We start from the raw sequence: 23,044 nt of genomic DNA, 5'->3' as shown, positions 1-23,044 counted from the left end.
AATGGGTAAAACCCTCCTCTTACAAATGATGAATTTGTATACGTCCACATTAACGTGGCATGCAAAATTCACGGTGTTTGAGGTGTTGGTGAATTTAAATAATATTGTTTGAGGAATCAATGTTATTTTAAATTCAAAGAGTTTTGACCAAATATTTGATCAAAGACATATCAACTATTAATTTTATTCATTATAAAGTAAAGTTGACGAGATAATTAAATTAATGAATAAAATCTCCTCTTCGATTTTGTATACACAAAATTCATGGAGATTTTAAGGAGTTGATCTTGACCAAATATTTTTGTGATTCTTAGGATGTTTGTCAATCCCTAGTAGTCATACTATAGAAAAAGACTTAGTAGTCCCAATTGTAATGATTGGAAATATGACTTGGACATTAAGGTAGACTGTCTTCTTAGAACTAAGAACAATTTAGGTGTATTTAATTCATTAGTTGAAACATGTCTAGTGGTGTTATCTACCAGAACCTAGAGTGTAGATACAAGATGCCATTAATCATGTCTGTAATTCATTGCAGGGTTCCAGGAAACCCGACAACTAAATGAAAGATAAATCACCGTCCACATGGGCACTACTGTAAAAGTGGTAGCTGTTGCAGTGGGAGATGTTTATCTTTTGATAAGAATAAAATATGGATTTTAAGTAATTGTCTTTACGTACCAAGTTTAGAAAGAACTCGATTTAGTTTCTAAACTATTATAGATATTGTGTCTATTTTGATAACAAAGTTGTTATCAAGAAAAATAGGGAAGTTATCTATTCTGGTATGATGGTTGACAATTTATAATCCAATAACTCCCACGATGCAACAAATGGAAATTAATAACACATCTTCTAATTTTAAGAGAAAGCAACCTTTAGAAATGAACCAATTATATCTTTGGCATCTAAAGCTAGGTTATACTTGAGTAGGATTCATTGGTAGCTGATGAACTTTTGGGTTCATTAGTAGTGGAAATCTTTCCAACCTGCGAGTCTTACTTGGAAGGAAAATAACCAAGAAGCTTTTAAGTCCGAGGGGTATGGAGTCAAAGATATGTTGAAAACGGTTCATTCTGATTTGTGTGATCCTATGACTATCCAGACAAGAGGTAGTATTAAATATTTTGTCTATTTTATAGACAACTATTCAAGATACAAATAAATTTACTTAATGTACCACAAGACTAAGTACTTTAATTAGTTCAAAGAGTACAAGGTTGATGCGGAGAAATGTTAAAGTAAAAAGTCACTATGGAAGATCGTAGTGGCAAGTACCTCTTGAGAGATTTTAGGAGTCACTTATCAGTAGTTGGATTTCAATCCCAACTAACTGCATCTGGTACACCCCAACAGAATGGTGTAGTAGAAAGAAGGTAAAGGACTCTTATGGAATAATTAGATAGATGATGAGTTATTCAGAAAATTACCAAATTTGTTTTAAGGATAAACTCTGAAAACGAAAGTGAACATAGTACCTTCCAAGTTAGAACTCTCTACTCATATAGAATTGCTGAATAGGTGAAAACCTATTTTGAAGCATAATCGGATTCGGGCATATGTTATAGAGAGACAATGATAAGTTGGATAGGAGTTCACTTGTTTGTAAGTTATCCTAGATAAACAAAAGTAGGTTTATAGTCTTAAAATCGAAGGTCATTGTTAGCATCAATGACTGATTTTTAGAAAAGGACTATATAATGAACCACGTGCTCATAAGTAAATTTGTTCTTAAGGAAATAATAAAGGACATGTCTAACCTAGTACCAACTGTACAAGATGAGATACCACAAGAAAACTGCAACACGTGTCACAAATGATACACAATTGCAGAAAGTACCTTGTCGTAGTGGGAGGGTTGTTAGGCAACCTAAATAGGTTCATGTTTTGGGAGAGGTTTTGGATTCGATCCCTGGAGGACATGAACCTGATCTCCGGTCATATGATAAAGTACTCCAAGATAAAGATGCAAGCATCTTGGCAAAGAGTAATGAATAATAGAATTAGAATATATGTATTCTAATAAAATCTGGAAGCTTGTAGAACCACCAAATGGTGTAAAAGCCTTTGGGTGTAAAAAGGTTAATAATAGGAAAAGAGGGATAGAAAGGAAGGTAGTAACTTTCAAAGCAAGGCTTGATGAAAAAGGAAACTTTTTCACTGGTAGTCATGCTTAAGTCTATCCGGATTCTTTTATCTATTTGGCAAGTGGATGTCAAGACAGCATTCCTTAATGGAAGTCTTGATGAAAGCATCCATATAAAGCAACTAGAAGGGTTCATTGCAAAGGCCTAAGAGCATCTTGTGTGCAGGCTCAATCAGTCTATGGACTGAGGCAAAGCTTCAAGGTCTTGGAACATCCGGTTTATCAAAGTAATCCAGACCTATGGATTTATTGAGTAAACGGATAAGTTTTGTGTATACAAAAGGTGTGATGGAAACATGGTGGTATTTCTTGTACCATACGTAGATAACATTTTTGGTAGTTGGAAACAATATCAAAATGTTGTCAGAAGTTAGGGTATGATTGTCCAAATAATTCGATATAAAGGACTTGGGAGAATGTATATATTTTTGAGATCAAAGTAATAAGGGATCGAAAGAAAAAATATATTTTACTTATCCCAAGCTTGATACATCGGAAAATCCTTGCTCATTTTAAGCATGCAAAACTCCTCGACAGGTTTCTTACCTTTTAAGCATGGAGTGTCTTTATCTAAAGAGATGTCTCCGATGACATCAAAGGAGATTGAGGACATGTAGGCAGTTCTTTATGCTTCGGCAGTTAGACAACCTAATGTATGCTATGCACGAGATCAGAAATCTGTTTTGCCAAGGGCATAGTTAGCAGATATCAAAGTAACCCTAGACAAGGACATTAGACTGCAGTAAAGCATATATTAAAGTACCTTAGAGGGGCTAGAGATTATATGCTAGCTTACAAGGTAGTTAATTTGGTCCCTGTGGGTTACACGAATTTTGACTTCCAATCGGATAAGGACAATAATAAGTCAACCTCGGGGTTTTGTGTTTACTTTAGGAGGTAAAGTCATAACTATGGAAAAGTGATAAGCATAGGTGTTTTTCTGGACTCCACCATAGAAGCTTAGTATATGGCAAGCCTCTGAGGTAGCCATAAAAGCTGAATGACTCAATAACCTCAAGATAGACTTAGATATGATTTCTGGTTTGTCTAAAGATTATTACAATTTATTATAATAATGTTGGTGCAGTAGCAAACTCAAAGAAACCATAAGTCTATAAGGCAAGTAAACACAATAGAGCGCAAGTACCACCCAATACGAGAAATCGTATAAATGAGGAGAAGTTGTTGCCGCCTAGATTGCATCAGGTAATGACCTATAGATCCTTTCACTAAGGTCCTTAAGGCAAGAGCTTTTGATGGGCATGTTGAAAGGTTGAGAATTAGATGTATGGCAGCAGATATGGCAGCTTAGTCTTTTAGTATAAGTGGGAGATTGTTGGAGTGTATACTGAAAGCCTAAGCTTTGTAAACATTCATTATGAATAAAGAATCACATTTGGTCAAATTGTCTACATTTAGTTGTAGTTGTTCAATTAATTTATACTGTAGATAACATAGTATGTGGTGCCACATGCAGAAGATGATGTTATCAGTACATTATAAATTATAAACAGTAGCTCACGACCAAAATGGAAAGGAACAAACCATTAGAAGGTCGTAGTGTAATTAGGTATCAGTTTATCTTGACTGTATAATTACACTAGTACACTTAGAGTGTATTGAGTAGGACCATTTGAGGTCGTTTCTTTTATACTGATTTTATAAAGAAAGAAAGACCTCGGTTATTATGGAAGTGTGTGCTCTTAATCCTGATATAATAACAAGCACATATATTTGATATTTATTTCTTTAATTTATCAATGGGTGAGATTTAGTTCGATGAATCAATAAGCCCGATAAGTTGGGAAATGGTATCACTTATAGTGTGTGTTGTTGATTATAGAAGGAAACTGTGTCCTAGAGATACTAGGTTGATAATGTCCTCAAGAGGAGCTCATAAGGATTGTCATGTTAAACCCTGCAGGTGGACTTAGTCCGACATGACGATGAAGTTGAGTGGTACTACTCTTGGAGCTAGATATTAATTAAGTGAGTTGTCAGTAACTTACTTAATTAATGGACATTTGTTATCTTAAACACAGGGATACTAACACACTCATAATAAGAAGGAGCCCAAAATGTAATTTGGGATTGGTGCGGTAGTTCAATAATAATTCTCTAGTGGAATGAATTATTATTGATAAAATTAAGTTGTGTGTTCGGGGCGAACACGGGATGCTTAATTTTATCGGGAGACCAAAACCAATTCCTCCTCTTGGTCCCTATCGTAGCCTCTTAATTATAGAGTACTATACCCACATATACCCACCTTCTTACCCATCCTATAGGGGGCCGGCCAAGCTAGCTTGGAGACCAAGCTAGGGCCGGCCATGTTTTGGTTCATGGGTGAATTCATGTGGCCGGCCCTAGCTTGAACTCAAGCTTAGGTGGCCGGCCCTATTAAAATAAAAAGGAATTTTATTTTTAAAATTTTTCTTATGTGGATAACATGATTTAAAAGAGAGTTTAAAAATTTAAATCTTTCCTTTTATAAGATTCTACAAAAGATTAAGAGAAGAGTTAAATTTCTTTCCTTATTTGTAGATTAAAAGGTTGATTTTAATTTTGGTAAAAACTTTCCTTTTAATCATGTTCATAATTTAAAAGAGAGTTTAAAAATTAAATATCTCTTTTATAAATCTTCTACAAAGATTAAGAAAAGATTAGATATCTTTCCTTATTTGTAGATTGGAAGAGATTTTAATTTTTAAAGATAACTTTCTTTTTATCTACATGTTTAAAAGAAATATTTTAATTTATAAAATTTCCTTTTTATTGACCATCATGAAGGGAAAAATTATTAGAGAAATTTTTTATAAAATTTCCGGAAACAAATTAGGAAAGTTTTAATTCTTGATTGAATTAAATTTCTTTTGCTTGGTTTAAAGTGGTCGGCCACATTGTTGATGAGAACAAATTTTTTTTAATTAAATAAATTTTCCTTATCAATGGCAAAAGAATTAAGGAAATTTTGTATTTAAATTTCCTTATTTGCCAAGGCCAAGGATTATAAAAGAGAGGGTAGAGGTGCCTTCATGGCGAACAACTCTATTATTTTTCCTCTCTCTTTTTCTTCCTTGGTGTGGCCGGCCATCCTCTCCTCCTTTCTTCTCTTTGATGGCCGAACCTCATCCTTCTTGTGGAGACTTATATGGTGGCCGGATCAAGTTTAGAGAAGAAGAAGAAGAAGGAGAGAAAGAAAGCTTTGTTTCTAGCATCCCTTGGAGCATGGTGGTGGTGGCCGAACCTCTTCATCCTAGGAGAAGTTTTGATGGCCGAAACTTGTAAGGAAGAAGAAGGTGCTAGGTGGTTCTCATCTCGGAAGATCGTTGCCCACATAACGTCCGAGGTTAGAAGAGGAATACGGTAGAAGATCAAGAGGTTTTTCTACAAGGTATAACTAGTAATTTTTCTTTCTGCATCATACTAGTTATTTATGGAAATAATACCAAATACAAGAGGTTTACGATTCTAGAATTTCGAATATGTTTTTCGATGTTGTGTTCTTTTGTTTTTTCTTTTCCTTGTGATTTGATTGTTCTTTTCGGTTAACCTAAAGTTATTTTAGGAAATTAAATATTAGCTTTCTATAAAAGGTTTTGTCTAGTCGGTGGTGGTTGCTCCCATATCCAAGAAGGCCGTGTGCCTCGCCACGTCAGTACTGGGAACCAATTATGGAAATTAATATTTAATGGAATTAATAACTTAAGGTGATTTGGGTCGAACGTATTAAGTTCCGCAGGAGATCCAAGTCAAAACCTAAAAGAACAAATAGATTAAGTTTTTGATCAAACGTGTTAAGTTCTGCAGGCGATCCAAAATTTAATTTAAAAGAACACATGGTAGCTAGGAAAAGTTTCAGACCTTTGTACAAAATTTTTGTACAGTGGAACCTTTAGGTTTTCCGAGTAGCAACCAACATTTAAAACCTAGAAACAAAGTTGTGAAAATTCGGCCAAAGAAAGGACTTGTTGATCCTAGGAATGTTTAATATAAGCCTTGATTCATGATAATTTTTCTATGCTTTGTAAGAAGGTTTTCTCTCATGTTTTTATATATATGTGATGCTGGATTAGAGATGTACCTAACCCTAGGGTTTCGGCCAAAAAGGTTTTATAAGGGCTAGGGAATTTATTTTTTTACCTAACTTGCACAAAACCCTCTAAATAAATGGTTAAGGATCCATTATTGTTTTCATACTTGAAGGTTACTTGGAACTAAAAGTACCCCACTCACAAGTTTCGGCCAAGGAAGGGTTTAGGGTTAGGAAGACTTTGAATTTAAACTCACCATGTTTATATGATAGAATATAGAGTTTCTTAAAGAGTTGCTTGCTTGTATGTTGATAGAAACTCATGAACATCACTTTTAATGTTTCGGCCATGGTAAGGTGGATGCTTTAGAATAGCTTAAATAGATTTTTAACATGCTAAAAACCTCCATGACAATAAGATATGAAAGTTGTTTGATGCTCCCATCACTACAAGAAAAAAGTCTAACAACAACGGTTTTTCACCGTTGTCGTAGCCCCTTTCGGACTGTTATTAAAGGCCGTGTTGTTAAAAGGGGTACCCAAAGACAACAGTTTTAAACCGTTGTCTTTGAAGGCAAAGACAACAGTTTTACAACTGTGAAAAACCGTTGTCTTTTCCTTCAAAGACAACAGTTTTTCACCGTTGTCTTTGAGCGTCTACCTTTAATAACAGGGTCTTCAACAACAGTTTTAAACTATTTACGACAACGGTGAAAAATCGTTGTCTTTTTTAGATAAAAAATAAAAAAAAATTAATACATAATTTTCCAATATTATAAATCATTCAAATTACTAAATTTCAAAATAAAATTTAATATACAATTTTCTAACATTCAAAAATAATATCTATAACATTCTGAAAAAATTTCATAAGCAACCAACAAAATGATAACACTATTAAAACAAAGGTAGAACAATATAACACGAGATTTTCTAATCTATTTTGACTGTTGAACTTTTGCTCCTAATCTGTTTCAAGGACCGCAGCGCTGCTACGGTGCTCTTCATGTATAAGCTCTACATATATTTAATCTCCTCCAACTCCAGAACCCTCCCACCTGATTGTGCCGGCTTTGGCACTCCATTTTGTCCGTCGCATTCTGCTGAAATTGACAGGTTGTTGCTGGGGAAGAGGTGGTCGAGCATAGCCACACTCCTTCACGAGTTTGTATAGGAGATCAGTTGTAAAGAATGGCTGCTGCAGCACCTTTTCGATGAAGGGTTGCCTGATAAGTGCTCCTGTTCTCTTGTCATACTTCTTCAGTATTTTCACTAGACCTGAATTCATCACAACAAGAATAATAAACCATCTAAATGAGTGCACAAATTTAAAAAAAAAAACTAGAAGAAAGGACAGAACAGTTAATCAATAGCACTCAGATAATTGTAAATTATAATTAGGCTCTGATCATGACTATGCTAACATGTGTTTCCTTGTTAACAAATTGAGAAATAATGGCTTGGAGAAATTAACAAACAAGACATGTAATATCTAAAACAAATGGGAGAGTTTGATACCTAAATAAAATCAACCTTATTCAGTCAATGTAAAATCAGTTAAACTGCATTGGTAGTAGAAAAATAATATAAAATTTTCTGTTGTGGAAGTTATAATGAGTGGATTGATTGTTTCACCAATGACAAGAGAAATATTACTGTGTGATTTGAAGAAGAAACCAAACATCTATTCTGCTGAATGCTAATTTATCATAACCTAGCAAAACAAATTTACCAAGCTACTCCAACGCCCTTCTTAATCAATCTGATCAATTAGTAAACATGATTGTAGAATAAAACTCATAAATTGCCTCTGAAGAGAAAGTGCTAAATTTATACTGGACTGAATGTAATTCATACACCATATGGATTGTTTGCAATGAAAATTACAAGCTCCAAAAAAAAAAACAAAGGTTTGGAACATAAAGGGATATCAATCCATCACAACTTAGATTGTTTAGAGGATCCACAGAAGTGTATTAATTTACATGTTAGAATACTGAAAATAAGCTACAGTGAAATCTTTAATGTGTACCATGGACTACATAAGAATAGATCAAGAAAAAGTTGAATTCTTACGGAAACCTACCCGTGTAGTTAATTACGTGATCTTCTCCTTAGCCTTTACTTTCCTTTGAACATTCTTCCTTGATAGTGATCTTCAAAATTATATTAATTGTCAAGATGCATGCTATAAAACTGTTCAAACAATCACTTAGATAAAGCACAAACAATCACTTTGTTTGTGCTTCAAGATCCTACAAAGATTGAATTGCACATGGCAAAGATGTCGTCTGCCTGCAAACTTCTCGCTTAAATCAATTTCCAAACATGAAATACTAGTAGTGATATTGAACTATTTTTCTAGTTGTCAGTCTTTCTTGCAAAGGATGCAGTTTAATTTTCATTGACAGATAACATGTTGCATAAATACTTGACTAGCTGTAATATGAGTATGAAGTACTCGGGGATTAACTGTTGGAGTTATTTTTCAAATGTCGAATTAATGGAGAAGGACCTAACCTATCATAGTTTTCAAATAAAACATCTCAATAACCTGGAAAATGATGGGATAAAATGATTATCACGGCAATTTATATTAAACAAAAAGATATTCCTACTTACATTGCAGGATAAGCCTATGAGTTTTTTGAATTAGATGATGATGCAGATTGACTGCCTTTTGTTTCCTTGACTTTCTCTTTCATATCAGGACAATCTTCATTTTTTGGGTTCAAGGTACTTGAATCCATCTTCTGGACCTCCTCTTTTGTGTATATAAAAATCTGACGGACCATAGCACAAAATTCCCTGTAGAAAATTATACAACACCAGTTGTCAACATATCCACTTTATACATAGAAAATGGAAGATATATATACATAAGAGAAGAACATTAGGAATGTAGAAGCATGCTTACTGCCAAGGGTCATCTCCAACAAGCATCATATCATCCTCATTATCAGTAAATATAATCATCCAATTTTTATTTGGAGCCATCAAATTAAAGAAACTACGATACAAGATTATCTATCAATGGGCATAACATGAAGTAAAGCATTAAAGAAACTAAGAATATAATGAAAGCCTAAATTAATCTATCCTAATTGCATTAAATCAAAGCTAGGACTTAACTAAATTAAAAGAACAAGACAAAGTAAGAATTAAACAAAATAAATTACATCAAATTAAACCTAACTATTGGTTGAAGCATTTGATCGAACACGTTGTGAGCGTTAATCAAATTGAACATAATACATGCAATTTAAATATGAAAAATCTAGTTCAATACAAACATTCAACCACAAAACATCAAAATAAGTAAACTAAGCTAATCAACAGTAATAAACTAAGAAAATTCCAACCACAATCCAAACATCAACTACCGATCCAATGACTACCCTTGCCGTCACACAAGGGCCCGGCTCCGGAACCTCCAAGAACCAGTGAACAGTAGCTCTCTCCGCTGGTTGCTGCTGCTTCGACAACGAGTAGATGAACGAATCTTCCAACGAAGAACCCCTTCGCTGGAAGTTGGCCGAAGATGAAGACGAACCACCGCCGCTGCCTCTTGCTCTGCCACCTGTACCCCGGGTGGTGAAGCTGCCAGAAAGTAGCCGGAAGGTGGAGTTCACACCGGAGAACCCCTCGAGTGAGGTGGATGACCGAAATCGCTGCCGAAGCTTGCTGCCATGGGAAGAAAACTTGCTGTCGCTCGCAGCTGGAATCTGAGAAGAAGAAATCTGGATTGTGGATGGCCGGCCGACGGCAGTGAATAGAAGAGGAGAAGCCGCCGACCGGAGAAAGAAAGGAAGAAGAGAAAGGTGCGGTGTGGGGAGCTCGCGCGCATGCCCTAGCTTTGCGCGAGGAAGAGACGCGAACAGGTATTGATCCTTTTGTGTCGTGCGTGAGGTAAGGGAAGTTTCTTAGTGGATCGGGTTTGGAAAGGGCATGGGATTTGGGGTTTGGATTAATGAGAAGATCCGGATCCAATAAGATGAGTGGAATTAGGCTTTTAAAAGTGGGTTTTAAGATTGGGTTTGAATTGAAGCTTTTGGATTGGGTTTGATTGGATTTGGCTCTTCTTGATTCAACTTAGAATAACATGAGCCCTTGGATTATTTGATCCCGATCAATGGCCCAAATTACTTTCCTGCAAAACAAGATGTATCTTTTAGATAAAATACCAGAAAATATAGGAAAAATTAGATCAATGCTCCAAATAAATCTCAACTCATAAAACATGATATAAATGTGGAATTAAGTATACGAGAGAGTAAAAATGCTAAGTATAAGAGTCAAAATAATGCATCAAAATACTAGTTATCAAGGGGATCGTCTTCACCGTCGGCGGAGGAGGCGTCAGGGTGCTTCTCGGTGAGGGCGCGGTGGGGAAGTTGCGGCTGGCGGTTGAGAAGGCGGCATATGTTTTTTGGCCGGACGGATCTGTAATAAACGATCACACAACCAAACTCAACATCCCAAACAATGTATACAATCAAGTCCACACAAATCTAGCACTAAAAACAACTTACCCTCGAGCCATATCTGATATCTCTCTCGGAGGGCTCGGGAGGTTATTGTGGCGGTGAGCTGGGACAGAGGAATAGGGCAATGCCAACACTAGAGTAAAGATCGGTTAGAGCAAACCTGGTTCGATCGTCGAAGCTGCGATGTGTAGAGAGGCGCCGCAGGAGGTTAGATCTAGGGTTCAAACCCCTCTTAACCAGAGATCCACCAATGCAGGGTCGGCGACTCTAGGAGAAGAGAAATCTCCGGATGGACTCCAGTGATCAGTGGAGAAGAGCCTTAGCCGGTGGTGGATGCTTGGTGCTAGCGCGATCGATTTCCTCGTGGCTCCGGCGTCGAGGAAGAGTTAAGGCTCGACGACGGCAGCTATGGCGTTGATCGGAGCAAGGCACAACTCAATGAGGCTTCAGCCGGCGTTGAGTAACTCTTGGCTGGTGGTTATGTATGCGGGGAGAAGAAGTATCGCGGCGTCGATAGGCGGCGAGGATCAGCGTCGGGTTGGGAAGGAGGGGAAAGGGGAATCAGCAGTGGTGACCTAGCCTCACGCGAACAAAAAAACTCTTTGTTCGTGAGTTTTTTTTCGTGAAATTAAAAAAAACTATTATTTTTTTGGGATTCAACAACATTCAATAGACAACAGTTTAATAAAACTGTTGTATATTATCATGTAAGCAACGCTAAAAGACAACAGTTTTTTAAAACCGTTGTCTTTGACATACATTAGACAACAGTTTTTTAAAAATCGTTGTCTTTGACATACATTAGACAACAGTTTTTTAAAAACCGTTGTCATTTAAAAAAAATTATGGTGAACAACAACGGTTTTCAATAAAACCGTTGTTAAATGGCAAAAAGACAACAGTTTCTCGAAAAACTGTTGTCTATTAGGTGTGGTTAAATCTAAAATTTCTTGTAGTGCATGCTTAATTAGAGTATAGGAAAATTGGTTGCATGATATATGATAATTATGACCACAAGGGTCCTAGCTTGTTTGTGAACCAAACTTATATGTATAGTTTCTTTGATATTTTTGCCATAAAACTTGTTTAGGTTTTCCATACTTTAGGCCACCTAAAACCTAGTTTAAAGACTTGGAAGGTTTCGGCCAAACATATGCTATGAGATAAAGAAAGGAAAAACCTAGGAAACCTAAGACGCAATTTAAATGTATGCTTATAGTGCTTGACTTTTATACATGTTATGAAATGTGTTATGACTTTCTATGCTTTTATGCCATTTGAACAAATTCCATGCTTGATGAGGTTCGGCCATGTAGGGTTTAAAGACCTAGAAACCTTAAAATTTAGACCTCATCTGTTAAAGATGATTCTTATGAAATTGAGACAACATGTTGATTGTGTTCACATGCTTATATATTTAACTATGATTCAAATGGACACCTTAAAGTCTCGGCCATGAAGGGATACATGCCTTAGAAACCCTAGAACTTGCATTGAACATGCTCATGTCACTCTCCATGAAATATGAAATGTAGAAAGCTAAAAATTCACATGCTATATGTTGTTAGTGACCTAAATTGATGCTAAGGGAAGTTTCGGCTATGTCCACTTGTATAATGCCATTTATAAATTTATACATGATGTTAGAGTAAGTTCACATGCTTGTATGCTTGCTTGAAAACCTAAATGAGTACTTGTAAGTTTCGGCCATGACAAAATTTAAAGGGCTTAAAGGATTTAGAAACTAACTCAATTGTGCTTACCATATTCCTTGAAACAAATGCTATAAATATGGTTAAGATTTCCATGCTTTATGTCATTTAGAACCTTGTTTCACACTTGTTAAGGTTCGTCCAAATGAGGTTTAAGGACTTGGAGAACTTAGAGTCCAAGTAAATCTTGTTTATAATACTTCCTATGAGAATGATATATGGATGAATTAGGTTCTACATGCTTGGATGTTGTTTAAAACCTAAATTGGTACCTAAGAGGGTTTCGGCCAAGATAAGAACCCAAGGGATTAGGAAGCTTAGTACCCAAATTAATCATGTTACATTGTTCCTTATGATTGGATGAACACATGATACACTTTTATGCTTAGACATGTATGCTTGTGAACTATACAAGATGAGAAATTCTATGATATGTTATGAGTTCAAAATATGCATGTTTTATGTTATGATATGTGCGAAAATTTTACATGCTTTGATGATATGATATGAGCTTAAAATATGCATGCTTTCATGATATGCTATGTGGTTAAATTATGCATGCTTGATGATATGCTTTATGCTTAAGATATGCATGTTTTTATGATCTATGCCTAAGTGATGCATATTGATATGATATGATGTATGCGTAAGTGATGCATACTTTTATGGTATGATGTATGCCTAAGTGATGCATGCTTATGTTATGATATGTGGTTAAATTATGCATGCTTTGATGCTATGTTTAGTGCTTAAAATATACATGCTTTCATGATATGCTATGTGGTTAAATTATGCATGCTTGATGATATGCTTTATGCTTAAGATATGCATGTTTTTATGATCTATGCCTAAGTGATGCATATTGTTATGATATGATGTATGCCTAAGTGATGCATACTTTTATGGTATGATGTATGCCTAAGTGATGCATGCTTATGTTATGATATGTGGTTAAATTATGCATGCTTTGATGCTATGTTTAGTGCTTAAAATATGCATGCTTTCATGATATGCTATGTGGTTAAATTATGCATGCTTGATGATATGCTTTATGTTTAAGATATGCATGTTTTTATGATCTATGCCTAAGTGATGCATATTGTTATGATATGATGTATGCCTAAGTGATGCATACTTTTATGGTATGATGTATGCCTAAGTGATGCATACCTTTATGACATGATGTATGCCTAAGTGATGCATACTTTTATGATATGATGTATGCCTAAGTGATGCATACTTTTATGACATGATGTATACCTAAGTGATGCATACTTTTATGATATGATGTGTGCCTAAGTGATGCATGCTTTTATGATGTATGATATGTATAAGTATGACATGTACTTTACTTTATATGGCTTGTACCAAGGGTGGGCTCCATAAGCGCCCCGGGGTCGATGGAATAAGACTCGGGCCTCGTTAGGGATGGGCTCCTAAGTGCCCCTAGGTCGATGGAGTAAGACTCGGGCCTAGTATGTTGCCTTGTAGGGTTCAAGACTTGCTACCTTGGACCTACATAGGTTGCGCGCAATATGTAAGTGGTACATAGCCGGGATCCCCTTTAAGTTGAGATTATGTTCAAGTATATTTGTAAGAATAAATGGTTTTAAAGAATCATGAGACATACACATGTTTTTCGGATACATGTTTTTCAAAATCATATTGCATATACCTTATGCTGATTTATGATATGCCATGGTTAGATATGATTATGTTATGTTCCATGATATGTCCATGTGTAGGATATGTCATGACTCCTTATGACGATATGTCATGATTAGATACGATTATGTTATGCTTCATGCTATGCTTTACGCTATGATATGCCATGACTAGTTATGATTTCTTCATGTTGCATGATATTCTTAAAAGAGTATATTACATTATGTCATGACTAGTTGAAATGATGCCATGTTGAGACATTCTTTGATTATACTATGATTTTCGGTTTTAGTGAGTAGGAAAGGAACTTACTGAGCCATGAGTGCTCACAGCTTACTATCCTTGTACCACAGATAAAGAAAAAAGCTGGATGAGCTAAAGGAGCAACAAGTGAGGCAAGGAGATGTGTGTGGCAGTGGCTAGGCAACCAAATAAGAACCTGCTTTAAAAACTTTTAAAGAATTACGTTTTGGTATCATGAATTGTAGTACCGTATGTGTGACTTGATGTTATGTTTCTACTAATTTTGATATCATGTTATTGAGGCCATGATAGTGTAGTTCGGATTTGATGAAAAGGAAAACAAAAGAAAAGTTTTTATTAAACTAAGAAAATTAATTTAAGTCTTCCGCTGTTTTAAAAAGAAAAATTTGTACATAGAGTATCGTAGCCCCGTCTCTTAGGGTTAGCAGGGAGGGTGGGCGTTACATATGTAGAGGGATGTGAGTGATGTAGATGGGATCTATCCCTCCCATATGACGGGAGCAACATCGGTATTCTTGATAGAGTGAGACCACGAAGTGCATGGTCATGCCCAAATGAGTCAATATGGGATATTGAGCTCATTTGATTTAGTGTGTCTACTTGGAGTTCAAGATTTAGATTGATTAGAGGATGACACGGTCTATGCCTCATATTGATTAATCTAGATGTCTAGGATAGAAGGACATTGTCACATATTGTGAGGAGTCACAATTAGTAGTCACAAGGTGATGTTGGATCTCGACATTTCTTGTAACTTGGGTAGTAATGATGTGTTGCTAGATACCGCTCATTACTTATGCTCCTAAATGGGTTTAGGGCATTGCCAACATTACAAGAACCTATAGGGTCACACACTTAGGACATTTAGATGGAGATTTGGTTCATATGATGAACCAAGAGGATTAGATTCATTTGATGAATCAAATTGGATTAAGAGTAATCCAAATTGGGCTAATCGAGTTAGACTCAAGTTGATTCATGTATTTAATGAGTCTAATTTAGATTATGACTCATTAGATCAATTTAATTTATTGAATTAGATTCATTATATTAAGTTGGCTTGAATCAAATGGTTAGATTAGATCAACCATGAGAGAGATTGAGTCAAGTTTGACTTGACTAGAGAGGAAGAGGTAGAATCAAGTTTGACTTGACTCTTTGCCACATCATGAGTGAGGTGGTGAGATGTGGACCAATGGTGTTGCTCCACATCATCATGGGTTGCCACCTCATGGAGGTTACAAGCCTCCATTGCATTTAATGTGGTCGGCCACATTAAATGAGTGTAGGTTACTCATTTGCCACATCATTAGTGAGGTGGCAAGAGGTGGACCAATGGTAATGGTCCACATCTTCATGGTGTGCCACCTCATGGGAGTTACAAGACACCTCTTAATGGCCTCCACTTAATTGTAATTAAGTGGAAATGGGGGTTACACAACCAAATGTGGCCGGCCACTTTAGTGAGGGGAAGGAAATGGATTTTTGATTTAACTCTTCATTTACTCCTTTCTTCTTCTCTCAAGCTCTCCCTCTCCCTCTCCTCTTTGCTTGGCCGAATCTCACCAAGGTGCTAGCACACCTTTTGTGTGAGGTTTCTCCACCTACGTGTCCGTGTGGATACTTCTAGAGGACCGGCGCTTGACGGTCTTGAGATCCGGCAACTCCTTGGAAGAGCGGGAATGCGAAAGGGCACGCAACAAGGGTAAAGTTCTCAACACATAGATCTAGGAGTAGATCTAAAGATTTTGAAACTCGTATTTGTATTTTGTTCGGTTTTCCTTGCACGGATCTACGGCTTTGGGTGATTCGGGGTTTCCACGACGTGAAAAGCGGTTTTCGCGGCCCGAAAAACTCAACAGAATTGTCTACTTCCCTCCCTCTCTCTATTTTCGTGGGAATTAAAGGAGTGGGGGAAAAGAGGAGTTGAGGGAATGAATGAAGACATGTTTCATTTGGCAAAGGGATAAATAGGTTTAGAGAAGAAAAACAAGGGATTAAATTCTTTTTCTTCTTCCTCCTTCTCCCTTCTTCACTCTTCACCGAACCAAGAAACCCTTCCCTCTCCTCATTCCAATAGCTAAGTTAAGTTCTTCTCCAAGGAAGCTAATTTCTGAGAAGAAACCTTCAAGTTCTAGCCCTTCCAAGAAAAGGAAACAAAAGGAGGTACAAGAAGAAGAAGTTTCCTCCTTCCTTGGCACCTAGAACACTTTTCTCTCTAAGGAAAACCACAAGCAAAAGGAGGTAAGTTTCCCTCACCTGTGGTACAATAGCTCTTGGTTGTTCTATGAAGATTTGGTTTTAAAAAAAAAAGAAAAACAAATCTAAGAAAACCTCATGAAGAATTTAAATCAAGGTAAGACCAAAGGAAGGACCAAGGAAATGTAAAGATCTAAATTTTTGACATGCTCGATATGTTTCTTGAAACATGTATTTTATGGTAGGGATTTATCCCTTGTTTCTATGCTAGAATGTTTAGTAGAACTTAGATCCATGGTCCTAGATTTTCGGCCAAGCAAGAATAAAAGGATTAGGTAAGTTTAAGCCTCAAACTAAAACATGCTCCTTTGTTCTTATGATAGATGCCCTATGATAATGGTATTGTTAACATTTTCTCCTACTTGCTATGTGGATTGGAACTTCATCTCAAGCTCATGAATATTCGGCCATGATAGAACTAAGGGCCTAGGAGAGCTTTAACTTAAAACTAAGCATGTCATGTTTCCCTAAGATAAGATATGAAGCTATTATGATATGATATGCCCATGATTGTATGTTAAGTTGAACTCTATTTCATGTCTATGAAGGTTCGGCCATGTTTAGATTTGAAACCCTAGGAGAGTTTAAAACAAGTCTAAGATACTCATGACCTTCTTGATGAAATGATATGAAACTAACTTAATGTTTTTTTAGGTTTATTTGTTGCATGGAAATTTGGTTATATGCTTGATAAGTTTCGGCCATATCATGATTTAGGGCCTAGAAAACTTAGAACCTAACTCAACTATGCTCATGTTATTCCTTGAATTATTTACTATGAAAGTTGTTTAAGGTTCTCATGCTTTTAGGACACTTGAACCCTAGTTTTAAGTCCTACAAGTTTCGGTCACATCATGATTTAGGGCCTAGGAAACTTAGAACCTAACTCAACTATGCTCATGTTATTCCTTGAATTATTTGCTATGAAAGTTGTTTAAGGTTCTCATGCTTTTAGGACACTTGAACTCTAGTTTTAAGTCCTACAAGTTTCGGCCACATCATGTTTAAGGGCCTAGGAAACTTAGAACCTAACTCAACTATGCTCATGTTATTCCTTGAATTATTTGCTATGAAAGTTGTTTAAGGTTCTCATGCTTTTAGGACACTTGAACCCTAGTTTTAAGTCCTACAAGTTTCAGCCACATCATGTTTAAGGGCCTAGGAAACTTAGAACCTAACTCAACCATGCTCATGTTATTCCTTGAATTATTTGCTATAAAAGTTGTTTAAGGTTCTCATGCTTTTAGGACACTTGAACCCTAGTTTTAAGTCCTACAAGTTTCGGCCACATCATGTTTAAGGGCCTAGGAAACTTAGAACCTAACTCAACTATGCTCATGTTATTCCTTGAATTATTTGCTATGAAAGTTGTTTAAGTTTTTCATGCTTTTAGGACACTTGAACCCTAGCTTTAAGTCCTACAAGTTTCGGCCATATCATGCTTAAGGGCCTAGGAAACTTAGAACCTAACTCAACTATGCTCATGTTATTTCCTTGAAATGTTTGCTATGGAAGTTGTTTAGGGTTCACAAGCTTGAAGGATAATTTTTAACCCAATGTATGCTTGATAAGATTCGGCCATGATAAGTTGTAAGCTCAAGAGACCTAGAACTCTACCTAAACATGATCATGATGTTTTCTTATGGTGTATGGAGTAATACTTGTTTAGGGTTCACATGTGGGTAGGGAGTTTTTACCTAAAACCTAACTTATAGGTTTCGGCCACTATAAGACATTAGGGTTTGAAATCTAATTATGTTTCCCATGTACCTTATATGCCATGTTTATGAGATTGCTATGCTTCTATGTTTAATTATGCACACTTATTATCTATACATGATGGAAACTCTTATGCTATGCTGTGTGTTATATTATAATGAGCTGTGTGCCCAATTTATACATGATATATGTGATGAGCTGTGTGCCCAATTTTACATGCTATTTATGATGAGTTGTGTGCCCACACTATGCATGTATTTATGATGTGTTGTGTGCCCAAATTTTACATACCATTATGATGAGCTGTGTGCCCAAAATTCTATATAGTATGATATGATAAGAAATACGATGTGCAAGAAATGATAAGAACCATGATATGTATGACATGCTACTTTACTTTATATGGCTTGTACCAAGGGTGGGCTCCATAAGCGCCCCGGGGTCGATGGACTAATAAACGGGCCTCGTTAGGGATGGGCTCCTAAGTGCCCATAGGTCGATGGACTAAGAAACGGGCCTAGTATGTATGCCTTGTAGGGTGCAAGACTTGCTACCTTGGACCTACATAGGACGCGCGCATTTATGTATGTGGTACAAGCCAGGGCCCTAACCATGTTATGATTATGTTTAAGTATGTATGTAATAAGTTTTCAAAAGACATGTTGCATATACTATTGCATGAATCATGTTTTTGAAAGTTATCTTGCATAACACATTATGATTATGTTACGATATACCATGATGCCTATGATTATGTTATGTTATGTTAGGATGAACCTTATGATTATGTTTTGATAGGTTATGATCATGATCATGTTATGCTAGAATGCACTTTATGACTTGATGAGGATATGCCATGATACCATATGATTATGTTATGATATGATGCTTCTATACATGATATGATGAGTTGTCTTTACGCTTTATGCATTGAAGTTTTATTTATGCTATACGGTTTTTGTGAGTAGGAAAGGATCTTACTGAGCCTTGAGTGCTCACAGCTTACTTTCCTTGTACCACAGATAAGGGCAAAGAATGGATGTACTAAGGGAGCAGCAGGAGGGGGCAAGAAGGACGTGTGTAGTAGTGACTTGGCTAAAGAGGAAAACCTGCTTTTAATTAATAAGAATTATGTTCATGTTGTTTCCTTTATAACTCTATGACACTTCATCATGCTCTTTAGTATCATGGTCTAAGTTTATGTTAAGCATGTTATGTGACTCATATGATAGGTAGTTGATGATGATGTGTTTTAAAAAAAAAATAAAAGAAAGGTTTAAAGAAAAAAAATATATATATATATATATATGCTATAGATAAGACTTCCGCTGTTTAAGAAGAAAAGATAAGTAACCCCCGTCAGCTTAAGCAGGCAGGGGCGGGGCGTTACATGTAGATGGGATCTATCCCTCCTATATGACGGGAGCGACATCGATATTCTTGATAGAGTGAGACCACGAAGTGCATGGCCATGCCCAAATGAATCAATATGAGATATTGAGCTCATTTGATTTAGTGAGTCTACTTGGAGTTCAAGATTTAGATTGATTAGAGGATGACACGGTCTATGCCTCACATTGATCAATCTAGATGTCTAGGATAGAAGGACACTTGTTATATATTGTGAGAAGTCACAATTAATAGTCACAAGGTGATGTTGGATCTCAACATTCTTGTAACTTGGGTAGTAATGATGTGTTGCTAGATACCGCTCATTACTTATGCTCCTAAATGGGTTTAGGGGCATTGCCAACGTTACAAGAACCTATAGGGTCACACACTAAGGACAATTAGATGGAGATTAGGTTCATATGATGAACCAAGAGGATTAGATTCATCTGATGAATCAAATTGGATTAAGAGTAATCCTAATTGGGCTAATTGAGTTGGACTCAAGTTGATTCATGTGTTCAATGAGTCTAATTTAGATTATGACTCATTGAATCAATGTAATTAAATGAATTAGATTCATTATATTAAATTGGTTTGAATAAAATGGTTAGATTAGATCAACCATGAGAGAGATTTGGTCAAGTTTGACTTGACTTGAGAGGAAGAGGAAGAGTCAAGTTTGACTTGACTATATGCCACATCATTAGTGAGTTGGCAAGATGTGGACCAATGATGATGCTCCACATCATCATGGTTACTTAAGTGTGTGCCACATCATGGAGGTTACAAACCTCCATTCCATTTAATGTGATTGGCCACATTAATTGTAATGGAGTTACAATTGTGGTCGGCCACACACAAAAATGAATGGAATTCATTTTTCTCATTCAAGGGTCATTCACATCTTCTTCCTCCTTGAGCTCTCTCTTCTTGCTCTCCGTCTCCTCATCTTGCCGAGACCTACTAAGGTGCTAGCACACCTATAGTTTGGTTATCTCCTTCTTGTGTTCGTGTGGATATGCATAGAGAGTTGTCTACCTTGACAAATTGAGATCCGGCATTCCTTGGACGAGCGGGATTCGTAAAGGGCACGCATCAAGGGTAATTCCTTCTCCTAGTTTAGAACTAGCATAAAACTCGTACTCGTAAGTTTTTCGAAAGTTTTTACTTCGCATGGATCCGGTGGCTACGGCTTTCGGGGTTTCTGTGACGCAAAAAAGCGGTTTTCGCGGCACGAAAAACCCAACAAGAAGAAGGAGGAGGAGGTCATGTGACACACGGCAGTGTGAGGCCAACAGAGAAGAAAATGAATTCGGCTGTGCCACACACACTGGTTGTGTGAACCTAGCCGAGAAGGAGACACCACTACCCGTGCCATTTAGCATGACCGTGTGGTTCTGACCGAGAGGAGGACTTCTTGGCCAGTGTAGATCTACACGACCGTGTGGAGCATCTTGACCTGACCGTGCCTATAAGACACGGCCGTGCCAAGACCGTGTCGACCACACCCCCAAGCTGAATTTCTTCTCCAACCCTTTCTCATCTTCAACCTTTCTTCTTAACCTCTTAGATCTAGATCTCTTATTCATTTTTCTCCATAAACCATATCTAGATTTATATCTAAACAGCAATTCTTCTCTCCTACCTTTAAGATCTACAACTTCCTTTCCTAAGATCTTACTTCTCAAGATCTATTTTCTCAAGATCTCACTTCTCCAATTAAACGACACTTTTCCCTCTTTGAACTTGACATCATGTCTAACCTTTTGAAGAATCTTTGAAAAGGAAGTGGTGGATCAAGCAGAGAAAAGGAACCACCAAAGGAAAAGGGCAAGGAGAAAGTCACAAAGGGCAAAGGAAAATGGAGGGCACGCAATGAAGGTAATGACAATGAATTCAATATCATTTTTAGTTAGTTAAAAGGAAGATTTTAATTTTTGATAGAACTTTCCTTTTTTTTAACCATGTTCATATTTTAAAAAGAGAGTTTTAAAATTATATATTTCCTTTTATAAGTTTCTACAAAAGATTAAGAAAAGATTTGATATCTTTCCTTATTTGTAGATTGAGAGGAAGATTTTAATTTTAAAAGATAACTTTCCTTTTTGGAAATCATCCACATGTTTTAATAGAGAGATTTTAATTTATAAAATTTCTTTTATAACCAACCATGAAGGCACTACAACAAAAATGACTTTTTGCAGCGCGCATATTCGCTTTCCGCAGCGTGCATTGCGCGCTGCACAATTAAAAGCTGTTGAAAGTCCTAGATTATCCGTAGCGCGCAATGCACGCCGCGGAAAATATTATTCGCAGCGCGCAATGCACGCCGCAGAAAATATTATCCGCAGCGTACAGTGCACGCCGCAGCAAATAGTATCTGCAGCGCGCAATGCATGCCGCAGAAAATATTTTCTACGGCGTGCATTGTGCGCTACAAATACTATTTGCTGCGGTGTGCATTGCACGCCGCGGATAATCATCCTCAGCGTGAAACATATGTTGTTGATAATCTTATCTATATTAAAAAAATCAATTTCATTAATAAATACAATAAAATAAAATTTTACAACAAATTTAGTGAAAATCAAATACACACAAAATTAATGAAAGTCATAGTTTTTCATTATACCAAAACAAAGTCTGAAGATCCAAAACAAAATACCAAATCTATAACAAACTAGCTATTACATAATCCTGTTAAATTTTGCTATTACAAACTGACTATTAATAAAAGTCATAGTTTGTAAGAATATATTTGAAGAGAAAAACATTATCCTGTTAAATTCTGAAAAAATATAGTGAAATTTAACAGTACTTGTCCACTATACTTTTCCCTTGTTCAAGCTTCTTCAGCAATTCAAATGCTTGATCTAGTCTTCCTAAGTAGAAGTTATCCTTTGCCTTCAGGAGCCAACGCCAACGATACAGAGGGAAAAAATACTACAAAAGTTGTATAAAAGCCCAAAAAGAACCACATCCACTCATCACTTTGTTGTCTCAAACTCTATATCGAGCATTGGTCTTCAAGGAACAAGCCCAAGGTTCTGCATCACTAAAAACACATTGCATAAGATAATGCTGCTTCCTTTGATTTAGTAAGCCTATCAAGCCCTGTTGTCATCCTGTAGCTTGCAATCTGCAAAAAAAAAAAATAGAAGAAACTCAAGCAAGAAACTCTAAAAAATATACAGCACGTAGCTTTACAAGCTCTAGGAGTTAATAGCAGAGTATTCTCTCACAGATGAAAGATAAGCACCGAAACATTGAGATTAAATGCAAATAAACAACTAATTTTTACTTACTCGGGTTCGACTTGTGCATCGAGTCACATGAGCAATCAGACAATTTGCATGAAAGGAATGAC

Source organism: Zingiber officinale, chromosome 3A (genome assembly GCF_018446385.1).
Source record: "Zingiber officinale cultivar Zhangliang chromosome 3A, Zo_v1.1, whole genome shotgun sequence".
In the NCBI taxonomy this organism is placed as follows: Eukaryota; Viridiplantae; Streptophyta; class Magnoliopsida; order Zingiberales; family Zingiberaceae; genus Zingiber; species Zingiber officinale.
The sequence above is the reverse complement of the archived record's forward strand: the minus strand, read 5'-3'. Positions refer to the sequence as shown.